Source organism: Saimiri boliviensis, chromosome 8 (assembly GCF_048565385.1).
Source record: "Saimiri boliviensis isolate mSaiBol1 chromosome 8, mSaiBol1.pri, whole genome shotgun sequence".
NCBI classification, from domain to species: domain Eukaryota; kingdom Metazoa; phylum Chordata; class Mammalia; order Primates; family Cebidae; genus Saimiri; species Saimiri boliviensis.
In genome coordinates, this window is record NC_133456.1 from 83,475,989 (window position 1) to 83,492,974 (window position 16,986).

The window sequence follows — 16,986 nt, forward strand, 5'->3', positions numbered from 1 at the left end:
TCAGGAGTTTGAGACCAGCCTGGCTAACATGGTGAAACCCCATCTCTACTAAAAATACAAAATTAACAGAGTATAGTGGCACATGCCTGTAATCCCAGCAATCTGGGAGGCCGAGGCAAGAGAATCATTTGAACCCAGCAGGTGGAGATTGCAGTGAGTCAGGATCATGCCACTGGACTCCAGCTTGGGTGACAGAGCAAGACTCCATCTCAGAAAAAAAAAAAAAAGAAAGAAAGAAAGAAAAAGAAAAAAATCTGCACTAGACACCAAACAGGCCAAATAAATATTTAAGAATATTTCACTGAAGGGGTGTAGAACACACATTTTTCTTCTCAGCACATGAATCATTCTCAAGGACAAACCATGTGTTAGGTCACAAAACAAGTGGTAAGAAACTAAAAAATAAAAACCTGAAATAATATCAAGTATCTTCTCTGACCACAATGGAATAAAACTGGAAATTAATAATGAGGAATTTTGGAAACTACATAAACATATGGAAATTAAACAACATGCTCCTGAATGACCAGTGGGTGAAAGAAAGATTAGGAAAGAAACTGGGCCATGCCCAGTGGCTCACACCTATAAGCCCCACACTTTGGGAGGCCAGGACAGGTAGATCACTTGATACCAGGAGTTTGAGACCAGCCTGGCCAACATGGTGAAACCCCGTCTCCACTCCAAAATACAAAAATTAGCCAGGTGTAGTGGCATGCACCTGTAATCCCAGCTACTCAGGAGGCTGAGGCAAGAAAATGGCTTGAACCCAGAAGGCAGAGGTTGCAGTGAACAGAGATCACACCACTGTACTCCAGCATAGGTAAGAGAGCAAGACTCCATCTCAAAAGAAAAAGAAACAAAAATTTACTGAAGCAAATGATAATGGAAACATAACCAACCAAAGCCTATGGGATACAGTAAAAGCAGAATTAAGAGGGAAGTTTATAGCTGTAAGGGCCTACATAAAAAAAAAAAAAAAAAAAAAAAAAAAACCCTTCAAATAAACAACCTAATGATGCACCTTAAAGAACTCGAAAAGCAAAAGAAAACCAAACCTAAACCTAAAGTTAGCAGAAGAAAATAAAGATCAGAGCAGAAATAAAAGAAATTGAAAAGAAGAAAACAATACAAAAATCAACTGAACAAAAAGTTGGTTTTTGAAAAGATTAAAAAACTGACAGACCTTTAGCCAGACTAAGAAAAAAGAGAGAAGACCCAAATTTAAAAAAAAATCAGAGATAAAAAAGGAAACATTATAACGCATACTGCAGAAATTCAAAGGATCATTAGAGGCTACTATGAAGAATTATGTGTCAATAAATTAGAAAACCCAGGCTGGAGTGCAATGGTGCAAATCTCTGCTCACTGCAACCACCACCTCCCAGGTTCCAGTGATTCTACTGCCTCAGCCTCCCAAATAGCTGGGATTACAGCCATGCTCCACCACGTCCAGCTAATTTTGTATCTTTAATAGAGATGGAGTTTCTCCATGTTGGCCAGGCTGGTCTTGAACCCCAGACCTCAGGTGACTTGCCCACCTCAGCCTGCAAAGTGCTGGGATTACAGGCGTGAGCCACCAAACCTGGCCTCTACCCAACATTTAAAGAAGATCTAATACCAATCCTACTCAAAACAATTCTGAAAAACAGCAAAGGAGGGAATACTTACAAACTCACTCCATGAGGCCAGTTATTACCCTGATACCAAAATCAGACAGAGATGCATAAAAAACAACCACACACACACAAAACTACAGGCCAGTATCTCTGATAAACATTGATGAAAAATCCTCAACAAAATATGAACAAACTGAATTAACTAACACATTAAAAGGATTACCAACTGGGATTTAATCCAAGAATGTAAGGATGATTCACACAACATATGCAAATCAATTAATTTGATACACAGAATTAAGGACAAAAACCATATGATTTCAATTGATGCTGAGAAAGCATTTGATAAAATTCAACATGATAAAAACTTTCAAAAACCTGGGTATAGAAGAAACATACGTCAACATAATAAAGCCTACATACAACAGACCCAGAGCTGTTATAATAGTGAATGGGAAAAAACTTGAAAGCCTTCTCTAAGATCTGGAAGAAGACAAGGATGCCCACTGTCAATACTGTTAATCAACATATTACGAAAGTCCTAAGCTAAAGCAATAAGAAAATAAAAAGCATCCAAATTGGGAAGAATAAAGTCAAATTATCCTTGTTTGCAGATGATACTACCTTACATTTGGAAAAACCTAGATTCCACCAAAAAAACTATTACAACTGATAAAGTCAGTAAAGCTGCAGAATACAAAATCAACATACAAAAATCAGTAGCATTTCCATAGGCCTGAACAATGAACAATCTGAAAAAGAAATCAAGGAAGTAATTAATCCCATTTACAACTGCTACAAATAAAATTAAATACACAGCAATTAACCATGAGATCCTGACATCTGCAACAACGTGGATGAAACTAGAGATCAAAACTAGTGTAAGTGAAATAAGCCAGGCACTGAAAGATAAACCTTGCATGTTCTCACTTATTTGTAGGAGGTAAAAATTAAAACAATTGAACTCATAAAGAGTAGAACGGGCCGGGCGCAGTGGCTCACACCTATAATCCCAGCACTTTGGGAGGCCGAGGCGGGTGGATCACGAGGTCAAGAGATCGAGACCATCCTGGTCAACATGGTGAAACCCCGTCTCTACTAAAAATCCAAAAACTTAGCTGGGCATGCTACACTTCAAATGACAAAAATAAAACTCTGGGGGAATGTGCACCAGTTTACTATTGTCACGCTTCCTAACACTGTGTCCTGGCACACAGATCAGGTATTGAAAGGCTACCTATATATATGACCACCACCAATTCCTCCCATCCCTGCATGTGGATGCCACTCTCCCACTTACACAGCAGAGTTTATTTTCCTTACCCTGAATCTGGGGTAGCTCTGAGTCTTGCTTTGATCAAAAGGATGCAGCAGAAGTGATGCAATGTGACTTCTAGGCCCAGGTTTTAAGAGACCATGTACTCACTGATTTCACATTTGTGAAGGCCAACTATCACATTAAGAAGTCTGACTAGCTGGGCACTGTGGCTCACGCCTATAATCCCAGCTCTTAGGGAGGCAGAGGTGGGAAGAAAGCTTGAGCCCAGGAGTTCGTGACAGGCCTGGGCAATATAGCGAGACGCTTTTTTTTTTTTAAAAAAAAAAAAAGGAAGTCTGACTAGCCTGCTGGGAAGAGAGGTCAAATGCAGAAAGAAGTCCTAGAAGATGAGAGACTCCAAAGGGTGAAAGAAGCTTAGCCAACGCCAGCCACTCCAGCTAAGGTAGCAGACATGCTGACTCTTTCAATCACAGTCAAGCCACCCAGCCAACACCAACTAGAGCAGAAGCAAGCTGACCCCTCCAAGCCCCACTTGGTATTGTTTCAAGTCACAAAAGTTTTGGGGAAGTTGTTAAACAGTCAAAGTTACTGATGAGCTGTTGACAGCCATATTTAAGATAGTGATGTTTATAAGTTTTTACAGTGATTTTTAAAGCTAGCAACTACTTAGTATAATTCCAAAATCTACAACTGACAAAATTACATTTCGATACTATTTGTATGACTCTGTTAACTCTCTAGATTTTTGTTTTTGTTTCTGAGACTGAGTCTTGCTGTCGCCCAGGCTGAAGTGCAGTGGCACGATCTCAGCTCACTGCAAGCTATGCCTCCTGGGTTCTAGAGATTCTCCTGGCTCAGCCTCCCAAGTAGCTGGGGTTACAGGCATGCGCCACCATGCCTGGCTAATTTTTGCATTTTTAATAGAGACAGGGTTTCACCATGTTGGCCAGACTGGTCTCGAACTCCTGACCTCAAATGATTCACCCATCTCGGCCTCCCAAAGTGCTGAGAAAACATGCATTGTTAACCCAGCCACTGTCTGTGAATTCTTAAGGTAGTAATTTGCCAAAGCTATGTTCTTCCTCCTGCATTCCCATTTGAATCATCCAAAAACTAGTTTTCATTTTTTTAGTCACAATTTATGTGTTATCATTTCATGTTATTTTTCATTTTTCCTACTAACCATGAAGGTATACATACTTGTTTCCATAGCATCATCATTTAGTATTACAGATTGCTATTAGAATACAAATGTTTTCATTATTTTTCAATTGATACTTCATTTTTATTTATCATTGGCTTTTGGTGTTAATTAGCTAAACTCTCAATTCTATGCTAAATTTCATTTATAACAACTCCTATTCAAAAAAAAATTCTAAAGAAGAAATTGAGTATACATAAAACATTTTAAATACATTGTAGGCCTTTAGAGATTCAAAAATTTTTTGTTTTATTTACTAAGTGCCTAATTTTTAATTTCACTTTTATTTTAGGTTTGGATACATGTGCAGGTTGTATAGGTAAACTCATATAGGAGTTCGATGTACAGATTATTTCATCACCCACATAATAAGCATAGTGCTTAGTAAGTTATTTTTGTCTAATCCTCTACCTCCTCCCACCCTCCACCCTCCACCCTCAAGGGCTCCAGTGACAGTTATTCTCCTCTTTGTGTCCACGTGTTCTCATTATTTAGCTCTCACTTATAAGTGAGAACATGTAGTATTTGGTTTTCTGTTCCTATGTTAGTTTGGATAATGGCTTCCAGCTCCATCCATGTTCCTACAAAGGATATGACTGCATTCTCTTTTTATGCCTGCACAGTATTCCAGTGTATTTTCTTTATCCAATCTGTCGTTGATGGGCATTTAGGTTGATTCTATGTCTTTGCTATTGTGAATAGTGCTGCAATGAATAGTCATGTGCATGTGTCTTTATGGTAGAATGATTTTTACTCCTCTGGGTATATACCCAGTAATGGGATTGCTGGGTTGAATGGTAGTTCTGCTTTTAGCTCTTTGAGGAATCACCACACTGCTTTCCACAATGGTTGAACTAATTTACACTTCCACGAGCAGTATATAAGCATTCCCTTTTCTCCACAATTTTGCCAGCATCTGTTATTTTTTGACTTTTTAATAATACCTGTTCTGACTGGGGTGAGATGGAATCTCATTGTGGTTTTCATTTGCATTTCTCTAGTGATTAGTGATACTCAACTTTTTTCATATGCTTCTTGGCTGTGTATGTATTCTTTTGAAGTGTCTGTTCATGTCTTTTGCCCACTTTTTAACTGGGTTTTTTGCTTGTTAATTTAAGTTCCTTACAGATTCTGGATATCACAGCATTGTCAGATGAATAGTTTGCAAATATTTTCTCCCATTATAGTAGTCTGTTAACTCTGTTGACAGTTTCTTTTGCTGTGCAGAAGCTCTTTAGTTTAATTAGGTCCCATTTGTTAATTTTTGCTTTTGTTGCAATTGCTTTTGGCATCTTTGTCATTGTATCTTTGCCAGGACCTATGTCTTCAATGGTATTTCCCAGATTTTCTTCCAGGGTGTTTATAGTTTTGGATTATACACTAGAGTCTTTAATCCATTCTGAGTTGATTTTTGTATACAGTGTAAAGAAAGGGTCCAGTTGCAATCTTAAGCATATGGCTAGCCAGTTATCCCAGTACTATCTACTGAATAGGGAGTCCTTTTCCCCATTGTTTGTTTGCAGCCTTATTTCTGAACTTTCTTCTCTGTTCCACTGGTCTATATGTCTGTTTCTGTTCCAGTACCATGCTGTTTGGTTACTGTGGCCCTGTAGTATAGTTTGAAGTCTGGGCCAGACATGGCGACTCATGCCTGTAATCCTAACACTTTGGGAGGCCAAGGCGGGTGAATCACTTGAGGTCAGGAGTTCAAGACTACCCTGGACAACACGGTGAAACCCCGTCTCTACTAAAAATACAAAAAATTACCCAGGCGTGGTGGTGGGTACCTGTAATTCCAGCTACCCGAGGGGCTAAGGCAGGAGAATTGCTTGATACTGGGAGGTGGGGGTTGCAGTGAGCCAAGAGATTGCGCCATTGCACTCCAGCCTGGACAACTAAAGTGAAACTCTGTCTCAAAAAAATAACAATAATTTGAAGTCTGGAATGTGATGCCTCTGGCTCTTTTTTTTTTTTTTTTTTTTCCCTTAGGATTATCTTGGCTATTTGAACTTTTTGATTACATATGAATTTTTTTTAAGTTTTTTTCTAGTTCTGTGAAGAATATCATTGGTAGTTTAATGGGAATAGCTCTGAATCTGTAAACTGCTTTGGGCTGATTTTAATAGTATTGATTCTACCTATCCATGAGCATTTAACGTTTTTCCATTTGTTTGTGTCATCTCTGATTTCTCTGAGCAGTGTTTTTAATCTTTATTATAGATATCTTTCACCTCCCTGATCAGCTGTATTCCTAGGTATTTTATTCTTTTTGTAGCAGCTATCAACAGGATTGTGTTCCTGAATTGGCTTTCAGATTGGATGTTGGTGTAGAGAAATGCTACTGATTTGAGGCTGGGCATGGTGGCTCACGCCTGTAATCCCAACACTTTGGGATGCCAAGTCAGGTGGATCATGAGGTCAGGAGATTGAGACCATACTGGCTAAAATGGTGAAACCCCACCTCTACTAAAAACTAAAAAAAAAAAAAAAAAATAAGTAGCCAGGTTTGGTGGTATGCGCTTGTAGTCCTAGCTATTCAGGAGACTAAGGAAGGAGAATCGCTTGCACCCAGGAGGCGGAGGTTGCAGTGAGCTGAGATTGCACCACTGCACTCCAGTATGGGCTGCAGAGCAAGACTCTGTCTCAAAAAAAAAAAAAGAAATGCTACTGATTTTTATATGTTGATTTTGTATCCTGAAATTTTGCTAAAGTTGTTTAGCAGTTGAAAGAGCTTTGGGGCTGAGACTATAGGATTTTCTAGATGTAGCATCACATCACCTGCAAACAGGGATGGTTTGACTTCCTCTCTTCCTATTTGGATGCCCTTTATTTCTTTCTATTGCCTGACTACCCTGTCCAGGACTTCCAATACTATGTTGAATAGGAGTGGTGGGGGAGGGCATCCTTGTCTTATGCTGATTTTCAAGAGGAATGCTTCCCAAAAAAATGATTTTTTGTTTTGAGACAGTCTTCCTCTGTTACCCAAACTGGAATGCAGCAGTGTGATCTCAGCTCACTGCAACCTCCACCTCCCAGGCTCAAACAATTCTCATGTCTCAGTCTTCCAAGTAGCTGATTATATAGATTATATAGGCACGTACCACCAAACCCAGCTAATTTTTGTATTTTTAGTAGAGATGGGGTTTTGCCATGGCCAAGCTGGTCTCAAAGTCCTGGCCTCAAGTGATCCACTTGCCTCAGCCTCCCAGAGTGCTCGGATTATAGGCATAAGCCACTATGCCCAGCCCAAAATTCTGAATTTTATAATCTTTCATTAAGATTTACATTGAAACATTTTAAGAATGCAGAATTACACATTCATATAGAAAAATACTTGTACTCTAAGCCTCTGCAAACACAAAATAAGACACAATTTTATGAGATTAGTTACAATAATGTCAGATCAAGAAGCTAACTACAAGATTATTCAATCAAGAGCTACAGAATGCTGCATACAGTAGCAGAATTATAAAATGTACCAGCCTACAAGAAAAACTGTCAAGAACTCTGTTAATTTCCAAAGCAGCAAAAGAAATAGAAAAGGCGCCACATTTCAATAACAGAATAACATTTTATGGCATGCCTGATAAACACAGCCATAATGACCAATCCTACTCTATCAAAAATTTTTCATTGCTGAGTGATGATTCTGCACATTAGTAACTATACTCAAGTTAATAGCAGAAAAAAAACCTGAGGTTGGACACAGTGGCTCACGCCTCTAATCTCAGCATTGGTAGTCCCAGAGAGGATCACTTTAGCATAGGAGCTCAATAGCAACCTGCGTAACACAAACCTGGGCAACAAATTGAGACCCTATCTCTGCATTTAAAAAAAAAAAAAAAAAAAAAAAAGACCAGGCACAGTGGCTCACACCTTGTAATCCCAGTACTTTGAGAGGCTGAGGCAAGAACATCACTTGAGCTCAGGAGTTCAAGACCAATCTGGGCAACACAGCAAGAATCCCTCTCTACAAAATTAAAAATTAAAAAAAAATTACCCAGGCATAGTTATACCTGGAAGGCTGAGGCATAAGGCTGAGCCCAGACTGAGACTGCAGTGAGCTATGCACTGCACTCCAAACTTGATGACAGAGCAAAACTCTGTCTCAAAACAAAATAAACTCTGAATATATTATCTTGAAAGGGCACTGACTGTTTTGCAAACTACCTAAAGAAACTCCTAATAATAAAAGTCAAAATGCTAAAGCAAAACTTTGAAACAAAAAAGAGAGTATGGCAACATGATAATTTTGCATACTGATAGTGTAGCTAACAATGACTGCAAGATGTAAATTGGCAGTAAGAATTTATTTGGAACCAGGCAAAGTGGCTCACATCTGTAATCCCAGCACTTGAAGACACTGATGTGAGAGGATTGAGCCCAGAAGTTTATTTAAAAATAAAAATAAAAAACTTATTTGGAAAACTCTGATGATCTACTAAAACATTTCACAGAGGATCTTTCATGTATAAAAGTATGCATGTAGATATGACATATATTAATCCCAGATTAAATGTTATCAAAAGATAAATAAATCTAAGAATATTTAAACATTTAGTTAAAGAAATACCATGAGAATATCACTATTTTCTATTTCATACAAAAGTGCACTGACTTCCAGAAAACAAACTTTGCTAAAATTTATGAATTAAAAGTAGAATTCAATGCTTGGGAGAAATAATTCTCAACTTGCAAATTTAACACTAGTTATTGACTTAAAAAATGGCTCTACTAAGTAGCACTCTGCTATCTGATGAACTTATATGAAGCAGTCCTTAAAATTTCTGACAATTAAGCCGGGCACAGTGGCTCATGCCTTTAATCCTAGCACTCTGGGAGGCCGAGGTGGGTGGATCACCTGAGGTCAGGAGTTCAAGACCAGCCTGGCCATCATGGTGAAACCCTATCTTTAAAAAAAAAAAAAAATTCTGACAATTAACATACACTGCCAGGAACAGTGGCTCACACCTGTAATCCCAACACTTTAGGAGGCCAAGGCAGGCCATCATTTGAGGTTAGGAGTTAGAAACCAGCCTAGTCAACATGGTGAAAGCCCATCTCTACTAAAAATACAAAAATGAGCCGGGCATAGTGGTGGGCACCTATAATCCCAGCTACTTTGGGAGGCTGAGGTAGGAGAATTGCTTGAGTCCAGGAGGGGGAGGTTGCAGTGAGCAGAGACTGCACCATCGCACTCCAGGGTGACAGAGCAAGACTACATCTCAAACAAACAAACAAAAAACATATACTGACAAACTTTATGGATTCAAAGTGTTGGAAACATGAGGCTGAAAATGAGTCGTTAAGTGAGTCAGTGCTATCATCTGAATTCAAAAAGAAAATTATTAAAAGTAGGCAGAAGGGAGAAGAGGCAGAGCAACTTCTGTGTAAACCTGTAGAAAGCCTTCAGATTTTATTCAAAATCCATCCAGGTCAGTCACTGTAATCCCAGCACTTTAGGAGGCCAAGATGGATTTGTGGTCTCGAACCAGCCTGGCCAACATGGCAAAACCTTGTCTCTACTAAAAATACAAAAAAATAAAATAAAAAATAAGCCGGGTGTGGTGGTGAGTACCTGTAGTCCCATCTACTAGGGAGGCAGAGGCACAAGCATCACTTGAACCTGGGAGGCAGAAGTTGCAGTGAGCTGAGATCATGCCACTGAACTCCAGCCTGAGCAACAGAGCAAGACTCCATCTCAAGGAAAATAAAAAATCCAATTTATCCCAGAAAATTTAAGCATTACTTATGTCAATCAGAGAAAAAGAAGAGCAATTCCATTTTATAAATGACTGCCTCTTTGAAATACAACTTAAGGAGATTAAATTATTTAAGTTCTAATTATATGTGAAACAGGAGTTGCTGAGAGTTAGGGGAAAAGGGCAACAAATATTCCTCCACCTTTCACTAATATGCCTATAGAGGCAGTTTCCATTAACAATGATCAATAATTTGAAAAGATCATCAATTTTAAATCTTGACCAGGAGTTGCTTGAAAATATTTCATGCAAAAGACCTTTTTCTTTTTTTTAAGTTATATTTATTGAGAAGCAAGCTCAACTTTCTCATGAAAATATTTTTTAAAATATCTGGACCAGGCATGGTATGGTGGCTCACTTGCATAATCCCAGAACTTTGGGAGGCCAGGGTGGGTGGATCGCTGAGGTCAGGAGTTTGAGACCTACCTGGCCAACATGGTAAAACCCCATCTCTACTAAAAACACAAAAATTAGCTGGGTGTGGGGGCAGGCACCTGTAATCCCAGCTACTTGGGAGACTGAGGCAGGAGAATCACTTGAACCTAAGAGGGAGAGGATACAGTGAGCCAAGGTCACACTGCTGCACTCCAGCCTCAGTGACAGAGTTAGACTCTGTCTCAAAAAATAAAAATGAAATATCTGGAAGTGTTATACACATTCAATACATAATATCTTCCCTAACACTATGTTTTCTAAAAACATGATTCCATTAAGAAGAAACTTAAAATGTTTTCGTCCAGATAGGTGCCCTTATCTCCCCCTGAAGTTTTCTCCAGTGTTCCATACAAACATGACTATCATTTTCAATCTGTGCCATGAGATGAGGGAGATGGAAAACACTGAAACTACCATGTTCTCACTGCCTAAAACCTGTGTTGAGTGAATTAGTGTAAAGCTCTAAATTGAAAAATCAAATGTACAAAAAAAAAAAAAAAAAAATACTGGCCAGCTACAGTGGCTGACACCTGTAATCTCAGCACTTTGGGAAGCCGAGGCAGGACAATCGCTTCAGCCCAGGAGTTCCGAGACCAGCCTGGATGACATAGCAAGACTCCATCTCTACAAAAAAAATTAATTAGCTGAGCATGGTGGTGCAGGCCTGTGGTCCCAGCTACTCAAAAGACTGAGGCAAGAGGATCACTTGAGCCCATGAATCCGAGGCTGCAGTGAGTTATGATCATACTACTGCCTGGGCTACAGAGAAAGACCTTGTCTCAAAAATATTATTAATTCAAGCCAAAAGAGTCATATATTTTAACAGAATGGATGTAGCAAATCAATTTTAAAGCTGCATTCAGGAAAGTAATAATCAAATAAATATTCCAAGCTCCTTATACCAACAGCAAATTACAATACAAAAGTGTCATCAATATATATATACATATACATAAAACAAGTATATATATGTGATATATATATTATTGATAAAATATATATATATTATTGATAAAACAAGTACATATACTTGTTTTATCAACAGCAAATTATACCAACAGCAAATTACAATCCAAAAGTGTCATATATATATATATATATACATATATATACTTGTTTTATCAATAATCAAATAAAGTAATAATCAAATAAATATTCCAAGCTCCTTATACCAACAGCAAATTACAATCCAAAAGTGTCATATATATATATATATATACACACGTATATATATACTTGTTTTATCACTATATATACATATATATAGTGATAAAACAAAAAAATTTTAAACATAATACTCTTGAGGAAGGAGAATTACTTGAACCTGGAAGGTGGAGGTTGCAGTAAGCCAAGATCACAACCTGAGAGAGAGAGAGCAAGACCCCATTCACAACAACACCACATATGAGTTAAAGAGAAACCCTCTGATAGCCTCATTCTAAAAGGAATAATAACAGTTCTGGGGCTGGGCGCCGTGGCTCACGCCTGTAATCCCAACACTTTGGGAGGCCGAGGCGGGTGGATCACAAGGTCAAGAGATCGACATCATCCTGGTCAACATGGTGAAACCCTGTCTCTACTAAAAATACAAAAAATTAGCTGGGCATGGTGGCGCGTGCCTGTAATCCCAGGTACTCAGGAGGCTGAGGCAGGAGAACTGCCTGAACCCAGGAGGTGGAGGTTGCGGTGAGCCAAGATCACGCCATTGCACTCCAGCCTGGGTACAAGAGCAAAACTCCATCTCAAAAAAAAAAAAAAAAACCACACACACGCAAGACAAAAAAAGAACCATTCTGTCCATTTTACAGATGAAATAAATCACAAGATAGTCTAAACGATTTATTAAATGACCAATCTGACTTCAACATATGTTTAATCTTTACTTAGCTAATAACACAAATAGTTTCATTATTTTCAAACATTTATTTAAGCCCACAAAGTTCATAAATGACACCTCTGAAATAACCAGACTTTTATCCTTACACAAAATGATATACCAAAACTCAACTGTTACGAGCTCTGCTAAAGGATGTCATGCAGGTTATGCTATTTACTATCTTTAAGAAAGCAGTTTTTCTTAATTATCCTTTATAGTGGGATGCTATGTAATTAGAATTCCAAAGAATGCTACAAAAATAAAGCATTTTATATAACTAAGCTTTTCCCACATTTTAACAAATGATTCTGAGACCATATTTAAATCTTATAATAAATGCCTCATGATTTTATAATTTTTTAATAATGAAAAGTTATCTAGCTTCATTTTACAGAGAAGGAATGTAAATTTTTTTTTTTTTGGAGACAAGTTCTCACTCTGTCACTCAGGCTGGAGTGCAGTAGTACGATCGCAGCTCACTGGTGGCCCCAACTTCCCAGGCTCAGGTGATCCTCACACCTCAGGCTCCTGAGTATCTGGGACTACAGGCATAAGCCACCACACCCAGCTAATTTTTTTAGAGACCAAGTTTCGCTGTGTAGCCCAGGCTGGTCACTAACTCCAGGGCTCAAGCAATCAACCCCCTCAGCCTCCTGAAGTGCTGGCATTACAGGTGTGAACCACCATGCGTAGCCTACAGAGGAGGAATGTGAATCTCAGAAAAATGACTTCTCTAAAATGAGAATTATGTAACTACTGGAGTATAACAGTAAACTAGATAAGTGTTATCCCTAGCCATAGTCTAAGCAATGTGAAATATAACAGTGCTATGAGGGAAGAACTTTTGCCACAAATACAAGAATTCTAGTTCACGTGACACAAGTCATTCCTTCTGAAAAAAAATTAAAGACAAAAACAACAACAACAAAAAAAAGGCCAGATAGAATAGACGGCGTATTAACTATAAAAAGAAGAAAATTAAAAGAAAGTAAACCAAAGACTCACAATTTCATTTTTGTATCTATTAAAAGGAAAATTTCTGAGATGCTGTCAAAAATAATAGGGAACAAAATATGCACTGGACTTCTGGGTACAGTATGAGACAAAAGGTCTTCATGTATGGAAACACATATGTAAACACAAACAAGCTGACCAACACAGAGCCTTCAGACCTCCAGGCAGACAAAGAGTAATTTTTTTTCTTAGTATAACAATCGTCTTTTTAAAGCAACATGAGGTTTACAGTCAACAGAGAGTATGAGGTTTCTCAAGTATAAGGAATAGAGAAAGTTAACTGTGTTTGTTGATTTAATGAGTATAAAAAAACTTTTTAAGCATTTTCTCAAGTTCCTAACTCTAGTCTTGTTAACCCTGCCATGAGTCACTCCTTTCTTTTTTTGAGACAGAGTCTTGCTCTGTTGCCAGGCTGGAGTGCAGTAGCACGATCTCAGCTCACTGCAACCTCTGCCTCCTGGGTTCAAGCGATTCTCCTGCCTCAGCCTACAGCACAGCTGGGACTACAGGCATGTGCCACCATGCTCAGCTAATTTTTGTATTTTTGGTAGAGATGGGGTTTCACCATGTTGGCCAGGATGATCTTGATCTCTTGACCTCGTGATCTGCCCCCGCTGGCCTCCCAAAGTGCTGGGATTACAGGCATGAGCCACCGTACCTGGTAACCTCTATTAAATACTCTTCTAAGTACAGAGATGAGCATAACAAAGCACCTGCAATCATGGAACTTAGAACAGACACTAAAATAAGTACATATTTGAGAACAGACAATATATGTATACATGGATATGGGTGTATACACAGTCTGTGTATTATGTGTTTACATATGTAAAAGCTGGATAAAGTGACAGAAAGGGACCCACAGAGCAGTTAAGGAAGGCCTCTCTGAGAGGAAGTGACCTAAATAAAGGAAGGGGGAAGGAATATTGTGAAGAATCTAACCATACATAGATGTGGAGAAAGAACATTCGACACAGAACAGAAAGCAAGCACAAAGCTCTGAGATATGAACTACTTTGGTACATTCTAAGAACAACAAAGAACCCAAGTGGCTACAGTGAGGCAGAGTAGAGAGGAGATCACAGAGCAACGAGCAGTAGCCTGATCATATAAGGCTTGGTAGGCCATGGTTAGGATATTATTCTGAGTGTCACAGGAAGCCACTGCAGCAGGGACGTGCTGTGCATTAATTTTTGTTTGCAAACATTCATTTTGGCTGCTGTCTTCAGCATACATCGCAGAAGGGAAAGAAGAGAAGCAGAGGCATAAGCTATTGTAGAAGCCTAAACAAGAGGGAGGAGCAGTTTAGACTTGGAGGTACCAGAGAAATTATGGATAACTAAGTTTGGAGTATATTTTGCTAATGTATTAGATATTGAGTATATGGAAAAGAGAAATATCACATAAAAGGTTTTAAGGATAAAAACTAAGTGGCACACTCACTCTTAGTCTCCTTCTCTTTATTGCCCAGTGCTAGAAGCTTACATAGTACCATATTTCCCAGACTTCCTTGCAAGCAGAGAGATTAGGTTCTGCAATGGAAGATAATGTCAAATTAAGAGGCAAGAGAAAAAGAAAAGTCACTTGTTTCTGTTTCTGTTCTGACACAACCTCGGTGAGAAACCATGATCTACTCCAACTTTCAGCAGAACTGGTGGCCAAGTTGGCAGTTTCAATGGAACTATAAGCTCCTTGGCTTACTCAGCAGCAATTTACACAGCAGCAATTAGAAGACAAGCTTCTGGCTTCCTGGCTAAGTAATGGCAGTATCCCCAACAATTCAGTATTTAGGGGCTCTGGATAACACCGCTTTCACTTTTGTCGCTACAGCCCTAGGCACAACCACCACGTTCCAAGTTTACTGATCCCTAGAAGGCATGATCACCTTAGCTTTTTTATTCCTCCAACCTTTCCAACATTTTTGCATCCAATTCCCTGTATTAAAATCTTTCTGTCAGAAATATCCTGGCCAGGTGTGTTATCTCATGCTTGTAATCTCAACACTTCGAGAGGCTAAGGCTGAAGGACTGAGCCCAGGGGACTGAGGTTGCAGTCTCAGGCTATGGCACCCCAGCCCAGGTGACAGAGCAAAACGCTCTCTCAAAAATTTTATTATGTTTTTTCTGTTTTCCTGAATGGATCCTAGTAGAGTTAAAGAAAACTCACTCTCAGCCAGGCATGTTGGCTCACACCTGTAATCCCAGCACTTTGGGAGGCCGAGGCGGGTGGAATTATGAGGTCAGAAGATCGAGACCTTCCTAGCTAACACAGTGAAACTCCATCTCTACTAAAAATACAAAAAATTAGCTGGGTGTGGTGGCACACGCCTGTAGTCCCACCTACTGTGGAGGCTGAGCCAGGACAATCACTTGAACCTGGGAGGTGGAGGTTGCAGTGAGCCGAGATCACACCACTGCACTCCAGCCTGGGAGACAAGGTGAGACTCCATCTTTAAAAAAAAAAAAAAAAAAAAGGCCAGGCACGGTGGCTCACACCTGTAATCCCAGCACTTTGAGAGGCCAACACAGGTGGATCACAAGGTCAAGAGATAGAGACCATCCTGGCCAACACGGTGAAACTCTGTCTCTACTAAAAATACAAAAAAAATACCTAGGTGTGGTGGCGTACACCTGTAGTCCCAGCTACTCAGGAGGCTGAAGCAGGAGAATCCCCTGAACCCAGGAGGCAGAGGTTGCAGTGAGCCAAGATTGCACCACTCTACTCCAGCCTAAGCGACAAAGCAATACTCCATCTCAAAAATAAACAAGTAAATAAATAAATAGAATTTTAAAAATAAAGACCAATCTCTATCCCTCTGAAGCAAATAATACATGTATCCCTTGCTTCAAAGTCAGGTGCGGTGGCTCATGCCTATAATCCCAACACTTTGGGAGGCCAAAGAGGATAGATCACTTTAGGCTAGGAGTTTGAGACCAACCTGGCCAACATACCAAAACCCCGTATCTAGTTAATTGGGAGGCTGAAGCAGGAGGATTACTTAAGCCTAGGAGTTCCAGGCTGTAGTGAGGTATGACTCTGTCACTGCACTCCAGTCTAGGTGACAGAGTGAGACGCTGTCTTTAAATAAATAAAGGACTTCAAATAGACAACAATGGTAACAATGATAGAAGATACACAGAAAACCAGGAAGCTCATAAAAGATGCTCAACTGTGTTAGTCATTAGGGAAATGCAAATCAAAACTACAATGAGATACCACTTCATACCTACTAGGATGGTTATCATTCTTTTTAAAAAGTTGAAAATAACAAGTGTTGATAACGATGTAGAAAAACTGGAACACTCATACATTGCTGGTGGAAATGTAAAATGGTACAGTCTTTGTGGAAAACTGTGGCAGTTCCTCAGAAAGTTAAACATAGAATATATGACCCAGTAATTCCACACCTAGGTACATGCACCAAAGAACTGAAAACAGGCACTCAAACAGATACTTGTACATGTCAATATTGGTATAGCTAAAAATTGAACTATAATTAAAATAAGCAATATCATATTACTTCATCCTAAATATGATGACCAACAAAAAAATTAAGAAAATCAAATTAAGAACCCAAAACAAGCAGATTTTATGAATGTAAGTACTGATACACTTATTACAGATAGCTGCTAATTAATTTGAAAGCAGTGATTAAACAATTATACAACAACTGTATCAGTTAAGCTTTTTTAAAAAATATAAGAAACATACAGCTTATAAGCTGCCGTATCTGCAGCAAACTTTTACAAACTTTGTAAAGGAATTTTGTGACATTCCCAAAGTAATATATAGCCTACATGCTT

General features: G+C 39.0%; 1 protein-coding gene across 8 annotated transcripts in view; it reads right to left on the reverse strand.

Moving 5' to 3' along the window:
• ACAP2 (ArfGAP with coiled-coil, ankyrin repeat and PH domains 2) overlaps positions 1-16,986 on the reverse strand; it is a 161,993-nt gene that overhangs the window by 88,389 nt on the left and 56,618 nt on the right. The window lies entirely within an intron of this gene.